The 16397-nt window shown below is 48.0% G+C and overlaps 1 protein-coding gene across 1 annotated transcript in view; it reads right to left on the bottom strand.

The window, feature by feature from the left end:
* The window catches only part of BCOR (BCL6 corepressor), a 163287-nt gene extending 162418 nt beyond the window's left edge, over positions 1-869 (bottom strand). The window contains exon 1 of the mRNA XM_033948108.1: positions 319-869. The gene's annotated coding sequence lies outside the window, so the exon portion shown is untranslated. The remainder of the gene's footprint in view (positions 1-318) is intronic.
* Positions 870-16397: the final 15528 nt, after the last annotated feature.

The raw sequence follows: 16397 nt of genomic DNA on the forward strand, positions 1-16397 counted from the left end.
CCTTCCTTCTCCCCCCCCCCCTCAACTCTGCTTTCAGCCACCTGGTGTCTGGCGTATGGCACATTTCTGAGTCTATGCAGCCTCCACAATAAAATATTCACGTCCCTGACGGGGGGGGGGGGGGGGGGGTTTGCGTCTGATTTAAATATAAAGATCCCAGCTCTAATGGTTAATAGAGTGAATCTGGCTTTGAGGGGGGGATGGGAGAGCAATTCCTGAAAAAGGTTAAAGTACACCCCAAAGTTGTTTGGGGGGGGGGGGGGTTGCAAACTCTCTTTATATCGTTTTGTAAACACACAGACGCGCTTTTGAACTTACTGGTACTGGTGTAATACGTGTATCAGATTCCTTGTCTTGTAGAACTCGGGAATCCAGGTTCGATCCAGGTCCGCACTTTACCGCTTTGCTCGCTCTATCCCGGTAGAGTCGATTCCCGTTGGGGGGGGGGGGGGAGGGGGGTTGGGTGTTTAGCCCAGTTGAATCCGGTCTAAGAAAGTTCCAACACTGGCCGGCCTAGCTTAGTTTGGTCTAGTCCCGGTCCATTCTAAACTGGAGCCCCTAGAGCTCGCTCCGTGCTAAAGCTTTGTCCTAGCGGCGGATCAGTCGGGTCTAACTGGCTTCAGCAGTCTCGGCTTAAGCCCGCTCTGGTCGTCCGCCCGGGCACATTTCATCCCTGCCCCGGTCTAGCCCGTGGTGCCTGGGGGGGGAAGGGAGGGAGGGGGGAGGAGGCAGGGCTGTGGCTCTGCAGAGAGACGGCCGCTGTTCTCGGGGCTGTCTCGCTGCTGAGCGCACGTTTTCTGCTGAAAAGAGAAGCGAGACGATCTGTCTGCCTGTGACATGGAAAGATGGCGATGCTTCCCCTCCCCCCCAGGCCTCCGCCTCTCTCCCTCCCTCCCTCGCCACTTCCTCTAACCACCTTCGCTTTCTCTCTCTCTCGCAGCCTGATAACACGCTTTCTTCTTCCCCTTTCTGCTCATTTGCGCAACGAAATGTGTCTCGTTCTCGCTTGTGTTTCGTTTGCTCTTGTCGTTTATTCCGAGCCTGTGCCTTAAAGATTAAGTGGCACAGCATAAATTAATTCCCTCCTTAGCCTCCCACAGAGGCATGCAAAGGGGGCTGAACTCCTGGTGGTCTTCCCAGGGAAGACGGGGGGGGGGGGGATCTCTGAGTGAGAGACCCCGAAAGAGACAGCCGGTCTCAGAACAGCAAATGTGTAGCTGGAGACTCGGGCTACAGCCGTGATTTATGGCTCTGCTCTGTAGCCTGGTATACCGAGGTGAGATCGATCTGTCATACAGCGCGCTATACAGGGGTGAACCTCTTAGCTGCTCTACAGCCTAGCTAGGCAGAAGTGATGAATCTGTCATATCGGAGTGGGCAGCTTATCTGTTCTGAAGCTCCATAGCCGGGTTAAGAACATTGTAGTTACTTACCTGTAACGTACGTTCTCCGTGGACAGCATGAATTGCCATACTGGGTCCATCAAGCCCAGTATCCTGTTTCCAACAGTGGCCAACCCTGGGCCCAAGTAATAGAACCGATTTTATGCTGCTTATCTTAAGAATAAGCAGTGGATTTCCCCCCAAGCCATCTCTATAATGGCCTATAGGCTTCTTTCCTTTTAGGAATTTGTCCTAGTCTTTTTTTAAGCCCCGCTAAGCTAACGATTTCTCACCGCATTCTCCAGCAATGAATTCCAGAGTCACATACCTGAATATGTGATTTCTTAGGTTATTATTTATCTTGTACAAAGTAAAAACGATGGTTTATTGTAACTGCTTATGTACGTTGTTGGTTGTTTTTTTTTTTCCCTGAGGTGAAAAGCATACAGCTCTTCTTCAGACCCCCCCCCCCAAAAAAAAAAAAAAGAGTTTGATTTACCTTTTCAAGCTGGCTGTGTTCTCGTGTTTTGTTGTCTTACTGTCCATGATAGTTTAAGACTTGGACACTCTGTAGGAATGGTTTATTTATTTATTCAATTTTCTCCCAGGAGCTCAGAAGGGTTTACATGGATTTTTTCAAGTACTCAAGCATTTTTCCCTGTGTTTCCTGGTGGGCTCACAATCTGTCTAATGTACCTGGGGCAATGGGGGAATTAAATGACTTGCCCAGGGTCACAAGGTGCAGCGTGGGTTTGAACCCACAATCTCTGTAGCTTTAACCACTGCCACTCTAGAAATCAAAATATAGCAAAAGTGAGCCAAGTAAAGAACAATGAAGCCATTGTGACATCACTGATTAAATTGGCTGTTATTGGTGGAATGAGGCATTGTGATGTCACAATCTCAGCTCTGGTTACCAGAGACAGAAACTTTTCATATTATTTAGTTTTCTATACTGTTCTAGGGGAGCTCAGAAGTGTTTACATGAATTGATTCAGGTACTCAAGCATTTACCTTATCTGTCCCAGTGGGGCAATGGGGGGATTAAGTGACTTGCCCAAGGTCACATGGAGCAGTGTGGGTTTGAACCCACAACCTCAGGGTGCTGAGGCTGTAGCTTTAACCACTGCACCACTCTAGAAATCAAAATATAGCAAAAGTGAGCCAAGTAAAGAACAATGAAGCCATTGTGACATCACTGATTAAATTGGCTGTTATTGGTGGAATGAGGCATTGTGATGTCACAATCTCAGCTCTGGTTACCAGAGACAGAAACTTTTCATATTATTTAGTTTTCTATACTGTTCTAGGGGAGCTCAGAAGTGTTTACATGAATTGATTCAGGTACTCAAGCATTTACCTTATCTGTCCCAGTGGGGCAATGGGGGGATTAAGTGACTTGCCCAAGGTCACATGGAGCAGTGTGGGTTTGAACCCACAACCTCAGGGTGCTGAGGCTGTAGCTTTAACCACTGCACCACTCTAGAAATCAAAATATAGCAAAAGTGAGCCAAGTAAAGAACAATGAAGCCATTGTGACATCACTGATTAAATTGGCTGTTATTGGTGGAATGAGGCATTGTGATGTCACAATCTCAGCTCTGGTTACCAGAGATAGAAACTTTTCATATTATTTAGTTTTCTATACTGTTCTAGGGGAGCTCAGAAGTGTTTACATGAATTGATTCAGGTACTCAAGCATTTACCTTATCTGTCCCAGTGGGGCAATGGGGGGATTAAGTGACTTGCCCAAGGTCATATGGAGCAGCGTGGGTTTGAACCCACAACCTCAGGGTGCTGCGTCTGTAGCTTTAACCAATGGACTACACTCTCTGGGGAGGGAAATCCTGTCAAGGTTCTGGCATTACATAGTAGAAAAGCTTCAAGGATGGTGAATTCAGTCCTCACACACTGCAACGAGGTCTGATTGCCAGGATTGCACAACTACGAGCATTCATGCAAGAGACTGAATCCAGGCAATGTGTATAATTTGGTTAATCTGAAAACCGGATCTGTTTGTGGCACTGGGGGGGGGAGGTGTTCTCCTTTGCTGGCTATGGGGTTAAAAGGGCAGAGATGACTGAGCTCATATGGTAACACGAGAGAAGAAGGGGGATGCTTAATTCTACAATATCCCGCTTTGGTGAAAACTGAGGAGGGCGTGCAGTTTCCGTGTCAATTTCAGACAAGTAGGTGATTTTACTGCTCACTAGACTATCCTTAATGCCTTCAAACAAGGCCGGCTCCTCTGCAGCTGCGGGGATAATTTTGCATGACCAGATTTTTCATGCATCGTAGACTCCAGTCAGATGTAGGACAAGGTCGGCCCTGGCGGGTTGAATCGGGATGGTTAAGCCGAAGCTGGAGGCGCTGAGTCTGGCAGAGCGCTCGCACACCACCGAATCGTTGATTTTTCCGCTGAAAGGGTTATTGCTGAGCTGGCATAAAATGCATCTCTAGTGCCGCTGCCTCGAAATCATGGGCCTGCCGGAAAGTGGGCTCCCCAGAAGTCAGGAACGCTCATTGCAAGTTTAATGTTCAATAATTTTTATTGAGTTTTAAAAATCAAATATGCATAACAAAAATCTTACAAAGAATATCATCTCAACTCAGTTAATACATTCAAAGAAATCAACAATCAATTATCACAATAGAAACACGATAAAGCACCTCCCAACACCCCCTCCCCCCCCAAGTTTAATAAGCCAGCGCTTAAGGTTTCCGTTTGCAAAATAAGCCCTTCCCTTAAGAGAGTCTCGAGAACCTGCAGCCTAAGCTTTCGCCCTTCTGGGCTCCGACTGGAGCTTTGATGTTCTGACTCCACAATAGCTTCCTCGATCTCTACTAAACACAGTCTGTTCCTGTTCACAAAACAACGTTGGCAATTGGTTCCGGAACAAGAGGCAGGTGGGACCTTCCACTTGATAAGGTGGACCTGGTCCTTGAAAGCTCTTGCTCCAATGAATTGGTTAGTCAGAAGCTGCCACCTACTTCTGTAATTTTGGCTGCACATTCGTAGATATCTCTGTGCTGTAAGCATGTCACACATTCACGTGTATTTATTCAATCTTCTAGATCAGTGGTTCCCAACCCTGTCCTGGAGGAACACCAGGCCAATCGGGTTTTCAGGCTAGCCCTAATGAATATGCATGAAGCAAATTTGCATGCCTATCACTTCCATCATATGCAAATCTCTCTCATGCATATTCATTAGGGCTAGCCTGAAAACCCGATTGGCCTGGTGTTCCTCCAGGACAGGGTTGGGAATCACTGTTCTAGATCATTCTCCCAGGGGAGCTCAGAACGGTTTACATGAATTTATTCCACCTGGTGGACTCACAATCTATCTAATGCAGTGGTCTCAAACTCGCGGCCCGGGGGCCACATGCGGCCCGCCAGGTACTATTTTGAGGCCCTCGGAATGTTTATCATAATCACAAAAGTAAAATAAAAGTTTCTTGATCATATGGCTCTTTATCTATAAATGACAATATTATTATTAAGACTTAGCCAAAAGGAAAGATTTATAAACTATAAAGAGTTTTGCCTCAAGCAAAAGTGTCATTTCTTTAATAAGACGTTAACTATTTTTTCTGAGGCCCTCCAAGTACCTACAAATCCAAAATGGGGCCCTGCAAAGGATTTGAATTTGAGACCACTGATCTAATGGATTACAGTCTCTCTGGGAATGTGCAGTGCAGTGCTTAGAGCTACAGCCTCAGAACCCTGAGGTTGTGGGTTCAAATCCCACACTGCTCCTTGTGACCCTGGGCAAGTCACTGAATCCCCATTGCTCCAGGTGGGAGCCCACCAGGACGGTTAGGGTAAAATGCTTGAGTGCTTGAATAATTTGTAACCCATATAGAATATAAATTATTTTTAAAAAATGTACCTGGGGCAATTGGGGGGGGGGGGGAGGGATTCAGTGACTTGCCCAGGGTCACAGGGAACAGCAGGGGTTTGAACCCATAACCCCAGGATGCTGAGGCTGTAGCTTTAACCACTGCCACACTCTCTCCCTGAGACGTAGGAGAGCTCAGATAAAGTAACACTGGATTTCTAATTTACATGAAAAAATAAAGTTATAGAAATGGAACAGCATGGTGCAATTGTAATTTTCAAAATCCTATATGGTATTTTTTTTCTTCTTTGGTCCCCGTTTCATTTAATTCACAAGAAATCTCTAATTCTAGAAGCTCTCAGAAATATAAACTTGGCTTTCCCACTGTTAAGGAATATAAACTATGGCCAATTTTTTATTCGTAAAAGTTTGGAACGGCCTTCCTTCTATAATCAGAGTTCTCTCTCATCTATTCACTTTTCGTAAAGCAGTGAAGACACATTTATGTCAGAAATGTACTGATTGATTCTTCTTTTTCAAACAACCATAAAAGATAAACAGAATTTTGGCTTAAAAGATATCGGTTCTGTTCTAATCTCTCGTACAATTTATCAACATCTCGTTAACCGAGCCGAGCCCTCCTGTTGGGATGAATCGGTCTATAAAAATCAAAGATTAGATTAGCCCTAATCGTTTATAAATCGGAATCCTTTCCTAAACTATGGTGACATCACAAATGTCAAATCCAGATTCAGTTCGCGAACCTTATCGTAGTTAGTCCGTTTTCTATGCCGTGGGCAATTGCTTGCTCTCGTTTGTGTCTCTCTGCTTCGGGTGCCTCTGATCTTTCAAAGATCGTTCCCTTTGTGTGCGTGTCGCTCTCTCTCTTCCCCCCCCCCCACCCCCCGTGCCTCTAACCTCCCTCTACCTCTCGTCATTGTGCCTGTTGACCCCATGTGCCTCTTCCCCTTGTACCCTCACATAATAATAACTCTTCTCTCTGGCATTTCACACAGTTTTCGGGTTGATACCGTGGAAAACGATTGGTATTGTTATGATGACGCGAAAAGTGTTTTCGCTTCATGGTTGCTGCGGTGGCCGTAACTGGATATCCAGACGGTTACTTTAAAGCAGTTTTGGGTTTGACGCTCGCCCTTGCTTCTAAATTAGTTTCCCCGGGAGTTTTTCGGTGCTTCTTCCAGACTATCGCCCACGGATAGGGTTACCCTGCTACCCATTAAAGGCAATGCGGTGAACTCACCCTTGATGCCCTGGCAGGAGGACTTGAATGGCCCCCGGAGCATCTCGACCCCCTTTGCTAACGCTGTCGGTTCCCCTGGTTAATAGACGGCTATTGTTGTTAATATCCATCACCATGGCGATATCTATCACATATTTAGTGCTTGTGTCCATGGCAATACCATATGCTAGGAGGAACTGCACTGGTGTGGCTGCCATGTTAACTGCGGAAAGGCAGCATTTCGAGCGAAATCAGTGTCAATAGGAGGCCCTCGGAAGGTAAACCGAGATGCAGCCACCAGGACTTGGGTTATGCGGAGGCAGCAAATTCGAGAGGATCTAGGATAACTTCAGAGGATCCGGAGCTGGGAACGAAATGAACATTTTTTGCAGTATTTCTGACATCAGGAGGGGAAAGCAGAGCGAAGCTGCCCTGTGTTTCCATGTGCTCTTCGCAATGAAACGTGATGAGTATGGACACGGGAAATCAATTAGTTTCCATACCGCTAAAGAGGCCCTGTCCTTTCTCAAACTCACTCTGCATTTTCACCAAGATTCATAAGCAAAGTCTTCCATTATTTATATATCAATCAATACAGCTTTCACATCTATCAAATACTACAGTCTGGTACGTCATAGGTAACCATTTATTTTTTTCCTCAAAACAGGACAGGACCCCCGGGACACCCCCCCCCCCTTCCCCGGTACCTTTTTAAAAATCCCACCAGCTGCCTCCTGTCCTGATATCGTCCGGCAACGGCGGTGCGGCACGAGCTGGCCTGGTCCCACGCCGCTCACTGAATGGCTCCGGTCAGTTCTCGTGGGACTCACGAGAACTGACAGCAGCCATTCAGTGAGTGGCGCGGGACCAGGCAGGCGTGCGAAAAGCTTGCGCCTGCCCTGTGCGCCGCTCTGCCGCTGCCGAAAGACATCAGGACAGGAGGCAGCCGCCGGGATTTAAAAAAAGGTACCGGGAAGGGAGGGGGCTGTATTTCTTCAGCGGGCCCCCTGAAAACAGGACATCTTGGCGTCCCAAAGCTGTGCTTGGTGACAACGGGAGAGGCTACCTAAAAACGGGATGGTCCCGTTCAAAACGGGATATATGGTCACATTAGTCATAGTGGATATGATACTTGCCTCCAAGATGCCAGTGTAATTACTACTCCTACTTATCATTTCTATAGGGCTACTATAGTATTTATTTACGGTATATATATACAGCCTTCTCTAAGAGGTCTCCACTATCAGAACATTCATAAAATTCCATAAAATAGACTGAGATGACATCATATGTTATCTACATCACTGTTCTTCAACCGCCGGTCCGTGTTCCGGTGCCGGTCCGCAGGAAATTTCTGCCGGTCCGCGCAGGGCCAGCAGGATTAAGGTGACCATGGGTCCCGTTTTCAGACCTCCTGTCCCGTTGTCCCCACACACAGCTTCGGGACGCCGAAATGTCCCGTTTTCAGGGACAGCGTCCCGAAGCTGTGCTCGGGGACAACGGGACAGGCGATCATTTCCTGTCCCTACCTGTCGAGCAAAAAAAAAAAAAAAACTCCCTTCTTCCTTTCACCCGGTCTGCTATCTTACAGCCCTGCTGCTGCTACTGCTAAAGCCGACAGGAAGTCTTCTTTCCGAAGTCAATTCTGACGTCGGAGAGAACGTTCTGGGCCAGCCAATCGCTGCCTGGCTGGCCCAGAACGTCCTCCCCGACGTCGGAAAGAAGACTTCGTGTCGGCTTTAGCAGTAGTAGCAGCAGCAGGGCGGTAAGATAGCAGCGGACCGGGGAAACGAAGGAAGGAGGGAGGCTTTTTTTTTTTGCACAGCAGGGAGGGAAGGAGGTAGGCAGGTAAAAAGGCTGGCTTTGGCCAGGGAGGTAGACAGGCAGGCAGGCTGGCTTTGAGGGTGGGGGTGGGACAAAGTCTGGAAGGCAGTGAGAGGGACATAGGAAGGAGGCACTGGGGGCACTAAGGACATGGGAAGGATGCACTGGGGGCACTAAAGACAGGAAGGGGCACTAAGGACATGGGAAGGAGGCACTGGGGGAACTAAGGACATGGGAAGGAGGCACTGGGGGAACTAAAGACAGGCAGGGGCACTAAAGACCTGGAAGGAGGTAGGCAGGCAAGCAGGCTGGCTTTGGCCAGGGAGGTAGACAGGCAGGCAGGCAGGCTTCGGGGGTGGGGGTGGGACAAAGTCTGGAAGGCAGTGAGAGGGACATAGGAAGGAGGCACTGGGGCACTAAAGACAGGAAGGGGCACTAAGGACATGGGAAGGAGGCACTGGGGGCACTAAAGACAGGAAGGGGCACTGAAGACGTGGGAAGGAAGCTCCGGGGACACTAAAGACATGGGAAGGAGGCACTGGGGGCACTAAAGACATGGGAAGGATGCACTGGGGGCACTAAATACAGGAAGGGGCACTAAGGACATGGGAAGGAGGCACTGGGGCACTAAAGACATGGGAAGGAGGCACTTGGGGCACTAAAGATAGGCAGGGGCACTAAGGACATGGGAAGGAGGCACCGGGGGCACTAAAGACTTGGGAAGGAGGTGCCGGGGGCACTAAAGACAGGACGGGGCACTAAGGACATTGGAAGGAGGCACTGGGGCACTAAAGACATGGGAAGGAGGCACTGGGGGCACTAAAGACAGGACGGGGCACTAAGGACATGGGAAGGAGGCACCGGGGCACTAAGGACATAGGAAGAAAAGAGGGAGGGAAAAGAAAGGGACAATTCTTGGGCCTGAGTGCAGAAAGAAAGAAATGAAAGAAAGGGTACACAGACAGAAGACTCATGAAATCAATCACCAGACAGCAAAGGTAGGAAAATGATTTTATTTTCAATTTAGTGATCAGTTTTGAGAAGTTATATCTGCTGTCTATATTTGTCTATTTTTCTATAGTTACTGAGGTGAGTGAGCTTGCGGAGATGGGGCGGAAACAGGGTTTTAAAATTTTAGTCCTAGTAGTTTGCCGGTCCACAAAATAATTCTTTTATTTCTGCCGGTCCACGGGTGTAAAAAGGTTGAAAAACACTGGTCTACATGGAAAATTTGCGAATAACTTATGGACCGACTCTAACCCACCTCCGCCTCCCTCCTGCCTCTCGGACTTCACCTGGTGGACTAGCGGTGATTCGGGGCAGGAGCGATCGTCCTACACGCCTGCCCAACGCAGAGCCGTCATCGAAAATGGCTGCCCTGAGATCCCGTGGTAGTCTCTTGAGACCACGGGAACTCACAGCAGCCAGTTTTGATGGCGGCTCTGTACACGGAAGGAGTGTAGGAAGATCGCTCCTGCCCCGAATCACCGCTAGACCACCAGGGGGGGGGGGCGATCCCGGCACCAAACTCCGCAAATAGTCGAAACCACGGGTGCTGAAACGGCGAATAAGGAAGGAGGCGTGTATTCCTTTACGCCATTCACTATCCCATTCTCCCCAAAGAGCTCAAAATGACTTACATAATATAGAGTTAACAAATTACAAGTTATCCTAGTTCCAGAACGTTTTTATCCTAATTCGACACATACTAGAGATCTAATACCAACTATGCTTTGATCTCTCCCCATCCATGCTAGCCCCCCACCCAATGCTCCCAATATAGAAACATAGAAACATAGAAATAGACGGCAGATAAGGGCCCACGGCCCATCTAGTCTGCCCACCTTAATGTCCCTCCCCTACCTTTGCCCTGTGAATAGATCCCATGTGCCGATCCCATTTGGCCTTAAAATCAGGCACGCTGCTGGCCTCAATCACCTGTAGTGGAAGACTATTCCAGCGATCAACCACTCTTTCAGTGAAAAAGAATTTCCTGGTGTCACCTCGTAGTTTCCCGCCCCTGATTTTCAACGGATGCCCTCTTGTTGTCGTGGGACCCTTGAAAAAGAAGATATCTTCCTCTGCCTCGATGCGGCCCGTAAGATACTTGAACGTCTCGATCATGTCTCCCCTCTCTCTGCGCTCCTCGAGCGAGTATAGCTGTAATTTGTCAAGCCATTTTTCGTATGGTAGATCCTTGAGTCCCGAGACCATCCGGGTGGCCATTCTTTGCACCGACTCCAGTCTCAGCACATCCTTGCGATCATGCGGCCTCCAGAATTGCACACAGTATTCCAGGTGGGGCCTCACCATGGATCTATACAATGGCATAATGACTTCCGCCTTACGACTGACCTTACGAGGCCCTAATATAACAATTCAGTTTACCCCCCCCCCAAAAAAAAAAATAAAAAAATCCCCACAAAAATACAATACATGAAACCACTAGTTGGACGTAAACTGCCTGCAGTTTTGTTTATTGGACTTGCGTAATACAGTTTACCGGAGCTAAAAAGTAAACCAGAGAAAAATGATCCGCCATGCTTGTCCCAAGCTTTTTCGAAAGTAAACAGAAGTGGATTACACACACACACGCTGTATTTGTGTGTGTGTTAGGCGACCCAGAACTTCTTGAAAAGAGGAACTCCACTCGCTGCCATTAGATGCTGCTAGGCAGAGGCCTCCCTAGAGCCTGGAGGTCCTAGTAAGTGGTTGTAGCTACTCTAAGGGCCTCTTCTTTCAAATTGCACTAGTAGTATTTAGCGCAGAGAGCTGCGCTCCTCCCGACACTCATAGGAACTTTATGAGAGTCGGGAGCAGCACGGGCCATTCAGCGTGGTTCACCGCACTACAAACTGCTAGCGCAGTTTGATAGAAGAGGCCCTAAATATTTGTTATGGAGTAGAGAATGACATGGGGACAAATTTTTCACCGTCCCCGCGGGAACTCATTTTCCCGTCCCATCGAGTTCTTTTCCTGTCCCTGCCCCAGTCCTGCAAACTCCGTCCTCATCTATACAAGCCTCGAACACTTTAAAATCCTAAGTGGCAACATTCTAGAGCTCAGATTGTGATGTCATAATGCCTCATTCCACCAGTGTCTAAGCTCCGTCCTCATCTGCACAAGCCTCAAACGCTTTAAAGTCATAAGTAGCAACATTCTAGAGCTCAGACTGTGATGTCATAATGCCTCATTCCACCAATATCTAAGCTCCGCCATCATTTGCACAAGCCTGAAACACTTTAAATCATAAGTAGCAACATTCTAGAGCTCAGACTGTGATGTCATAATGCCTCATTCCACCAGTGTCTAAGCTCCGCCATCATTTGCACAAGCCTTAAACCCTTTAAAATCATAAGTAGCAACATTCTAGAGCTCAGACTGTGATGTCATAATGCCTCATTCCACCAGTGTCTAAGCTCCGCCATCATTTGCACAAGCCTTAAACCCTTTAAAATCATAAGTAGCAACATTCTAGAGCTCAGACTGTGATGTCATAATGCCTCATTCCACCAATGTCTAAGCTCCGCCATCATTTGCACAAGCCTTAAACCCTTTAAAATCATAAGTAGCAACATTCTAGAGCTCAGACTGTGATGTCATAATGCCTCATTCCACCAATGCCTAAGCTCCGTCCTCATCTGCACAAGCCTCAAACACTTGAAGACCATAAGTGTTTGAGGCTTGTATGGTTAAGGCAGAGCTTACAGGAATGGGGCGTGGACAGGATGAAGAAATTGAGTTCCTACGGGGACGGGGATGAATTTGTCCCCATGTCATTCTCTATTAAGGAGTTTTTAATGCTTTGAAACTGTCTTACATGTAGTCTATTGATGAGATTAACATATATTTTTAACTCTGTTGCAATATTGCGTATAGTGAAGCGAAAGGTTCACACCCTAAGGGTGTGTAATGAGCATGATTCTGGTTTCCACTCATATTTTGATGTTTGTGGTTGTACTGTATTACTTTGCATGTTTTTGGAGATGTCCAAATGTCACCCAAGGAGTCCAACAGGACGGGAACCCAAGGGCACAATGCAGCAAAGAAGACAGTGGGAACGGACAATGAACAAAGCCCCAGAGCCAGGCGGATACAATCAGGCCTTCTTTATTTCAATCCTGAATGTACAGTAATAAGGACATAGTACTATGGCCTAGATTCACTAAACTCGCCAGTCCGGATCGTTGTTGGCTGATTCGTGGCTGACTTCTGCCGGGCGACTGATTCACGAACGAGTTCTCATGTGCATGTGCGGATCGGGTCAGATCGGTCGCACCCCCCCACGGATCGCTGCAGAGCGATCGTGACGCCGAAGCGAGGTCAAAGCAAAGGGGGAGGAGTGGCAGAGATCATTTAAATTTGTGCAGGCAGAATAGAACAGAACACGCTTTAAACCCGCGGGGGGTTAAAACCACGGTCTCGCATTTTTGCACAATGTATAAAAAGGGGGGAGTATGCATATGTACAGGGGTTTTTAAAAAAAAAAATTTATGTTGATGGTTGTTTTCATGGCGGCAGAAACGGCAAGGACAGTCGCTTAGTTTCGGATCGGCAAACCCAATCGGTGTGCCTTCTTCCGTTTAGTGAATCGAGAGGCTTCCTACTTATGCACGGCATTTCCCCTCATGTGCATGCGTGGATCGGACTGGAGACTGATCGCACAGCTAAGAGAGCGAATAGAATGCTTGGTATAATCAAAAAGGGTATTACAGCCAGAACGAAAGAAGTTATCCTGCCGTTGTATCGGGCGATGGTGCGCCCGCATTTGGAGTACTGCGTCCAATATTGGTCGCCGTATCTTAAGAAGGATATGGCGTTAGTCGAGAGGGTTCAAAGGAGAGCAACACGTCTGATAATAGGTATGAAAAACCTGTCATATTCTGAGAGATTGGAGAAGCTGGGTCTCTTTTCCCTGGAGAAGAGGAGACTTAGAGGGGATATGATAGAGACTTACAAGATCATGAAGGGCATAGAGAGAGTAGAGAGGGACAGATTCTTCGAACTTTCGAAAAATAAGAGAACAAGAGGGCATTCGGAAAAGTTGAAAGGGGACAGATTCAAAACAAATGCTAGGAAGTTCTTCTTTACCCAACGTGTGGTGGACACCTGGAATGCGCTTCCAGAAGACGTAATAGGGCAGAGTACGATACTGGGGTTCAAGAAAGGATTGGACAAATTCCTACTGGAAATGGGGATAGAGGGGTATAGATAGAAGATTACTGCACAGGTCCTGGACCTGTTGGGCCGCCGCGTGAGCGGACTGCTGGGCACGATGGACCTCGGGTCTGACCCAGCAGAGGCGTTTCTTATGTTCTTATGTTCTTAGCTGTTTAGTGAATCGGGTCAAGAAACGATTGCAAAACCGTCGTTAAGTTTTGTGAATCTAGCCCCATGTTTCTCCGAACACAAACGCCTGCGTCAGGGGTCGCTGTACACTTCCCCCTCCGTATTCGCGGGGGTTAGGGGCAGAGCTGGCCCTCAAATATGGAAAAATTGTGAATAATATTCGGGCCGGTTCTGCCCATATCCCCGGCTTCCCACGGCTATTTTTACATTACATTACATTACTGATTTCTATTCCGCCTCAACCTTGCAGTTCTGGGCGGATTACAAAAGAGACATCTGGACATTTCCAGGATGATTACAAAGAAACTTCTGGACTTTTCCAGAAGAGTTACAAGAAGAAGAACATTTCCTGAGGAGTTACAAGAAGAATGGTGTAGAATAGTTTAGGGAATGGGATACGGCAAGGAGGATTGGCCTATTCCAGTGGTTATACAATTCGGGATGCTGGACAGATAGGATATAGTGCAGTTTCAGTATTTTTAGCCCTGTAAGCCCCTGGGTGTCTCTAAGGATTGGGCCTTCTACTGCTGATTCTGGACCTATGAGGCCCAATCCTTAGAGACACCCAGGCCGCCTCACTGGGTCTGTTCCAACCACTTCTCATTATACTGTAAGAATTAGACAGCTCACTACTCGCCATGGTCAGCTGGGGCTTGTTGGCCTTGCACGGATGTCCATGTCACTACTCTCATTTGAAACCCACTGAAACAAGGGCCTCACTGTCACCTCCTGGCGAAAATCAAGTCTCTGAACTTAAAACCCTCTTTAAACGTATACATTTTACCTTGGGTACTCCCTGAGGCTGCGACCGACTGCTCACCACCATAACCTGCAGAAAACACAGCTCACAAACAGGAATAAATCATTATTTGCAATGAGGGTGGGATGAGAGGAAGAAGGAGTCTGAGCCTCAGAAGTCCCCCAATAGATAACATTTGATTCTCTACCCCGGAGAAGTCACCCTTCAATCAGAGCTGCCCAGACTTCCTACTGATTCATTTAAAAAAAAAAAAAAAAAATCAGTCTAATTGGGATCATCAGACCAAAATGCTTGAGGTATGTTTTGGCTTTATCCTCCCCCCTAGGTTCACAAAGCAAACCGATCGGTTTGTGACCCCTTTACTATCAAATTTCCATCCGGCCTGATTCACTTACCTCTCCTGCGATCCGCTTCGAATCCGTGCATGCAAATGAGGTAAAACGCATGCAAAGTAGGCTGGGACGCGATTCACAACACCAAATTTCCGATCCGACTGGGCTGGCCGATCACCTGAAGAAGCGACTGCTGGGGACCAGTCGAAAACGTCTTTCCGACTGGAAGCCCTGCTCTCTGCCCTGCAATCTCTCCTGCCTGCTCGCCCCAAATGCCACCCTGCTCTGCCTTGATCTTCCCCGAATCTCTCTTGCCGCAGCGCCGTTCTCCTGCCCTTCCCCGCTCAGCGAGCCTGTGGTTTTAACCCGTGGGTTTAAAGCGGGTTAAAACCACGGACTCGCAGGGCTAAAAACTAACAAAAAAAGTTTTCAAGTTTAAAAAAAAAAAAAAAAAAAAGGTCGCGTCTCAGACGGGCATGCGCGGGGATCGCTATAGAGCAGGGGTAGGGAACTCCGGTCCTCGAGAACTGTATTCCAGTTGGGTTTTCAGGATTTCCCCAATGAATATTCATGAGATCTATTTTCATGCACTGCTTTCAATGCATATTCATTGGGGAAATCCTGAAAACCTGACTGGAATACGGCTCTCAAGGACCGAATTTCCCTACTCCTGCTGTAGTGCAGTGGTTCCCAACCCTGTCCTGGAGGACCACCAGGCCAGTCGGGTTTTCAGGATAGCCCTAATAAATATGCATGAGAGAGATTTGCATATAATGGAGGTGCCAGGCATGCAAACCTGCTCCATGCATATTCATTAGGGCTACCCTGAAAACCTGACTGGCCTGGTGGTCCTCCAGGACAGGGTTGGGAACCACCGGTCTAGTGTGAAACTATCATAACAGGGGGGGGGGGGTCTGGATACACCCGGCTGTCTCCTATCCTTAACTCCTGCACTATATCTTCATACCCACAACAGGTTACAAATCACTACAGACTCTAACATGGAGAACATAATCGCATCTCTGTTTATAGAGCAATAACCAAGTGAAGCACGTCAATAATTCTCATCTTAAATTTACCTAATTTAACAAAAGCCCCTCCCAAGCTACCCGGATCCATAGTATTATGTGGCCCCCAACCCCACCACATCAGCAAGAGTCCCAGAGGTGGCACGTCCCACATGCCCCTTTACCCGGGTCACCTGACCCCAGGGCACAGCTCCCAGCCGGCCCACCGCTCATCGCCGGATAAGCCCCAGCGCCCAGTAGCTTGGGAGAACTGGCCTCCCGAGCCATGAGCGCCAGCTGAAACTACGGGTGGGCAGGAAAAGCCGCCCTGGTGGATCCAGAAAGAGCTTTAAAACCTCGCCCCCGCGCCAACTGTTCGTACCCTCCAATCCCCTTAGGACCCCCCCTAATCCCTAGCGATCCCTTGCAAATCCCTAGCAAAAACCCCTCACCCAATCCCTAGCGACCTCTCCCCCTTCCCTCCCCAACCTAACTGCTTGCCCGATGGGCATCACGCGGGCCTCCCAGCCCTGTGTTACCTTTCGCCCATCGAGACAAGCTCTTCCGGCTTCACTTAACTGTGGAAAAACCTTGTTCTCAGGCAAGCAGAGCTGCAGGTTGAAAGCCTTCGCCTCGATATTTCAGTACTGAAGGGTAAGATG

Source organism: Geotrypetes seraphini, chromosome 6 (assembly GCF_902459505.1).
Source record: "Geotrypetes seraphini chromosome 6, aGeoSer1.1, whole genome shotgun sequence".
Lineage (NCBI taxonomy): Eukaryota > Metazoa > Chordata > Amphibia > Gymnophiona > Dermophiidae > Geotrypetes > Geotrypetes seraphini.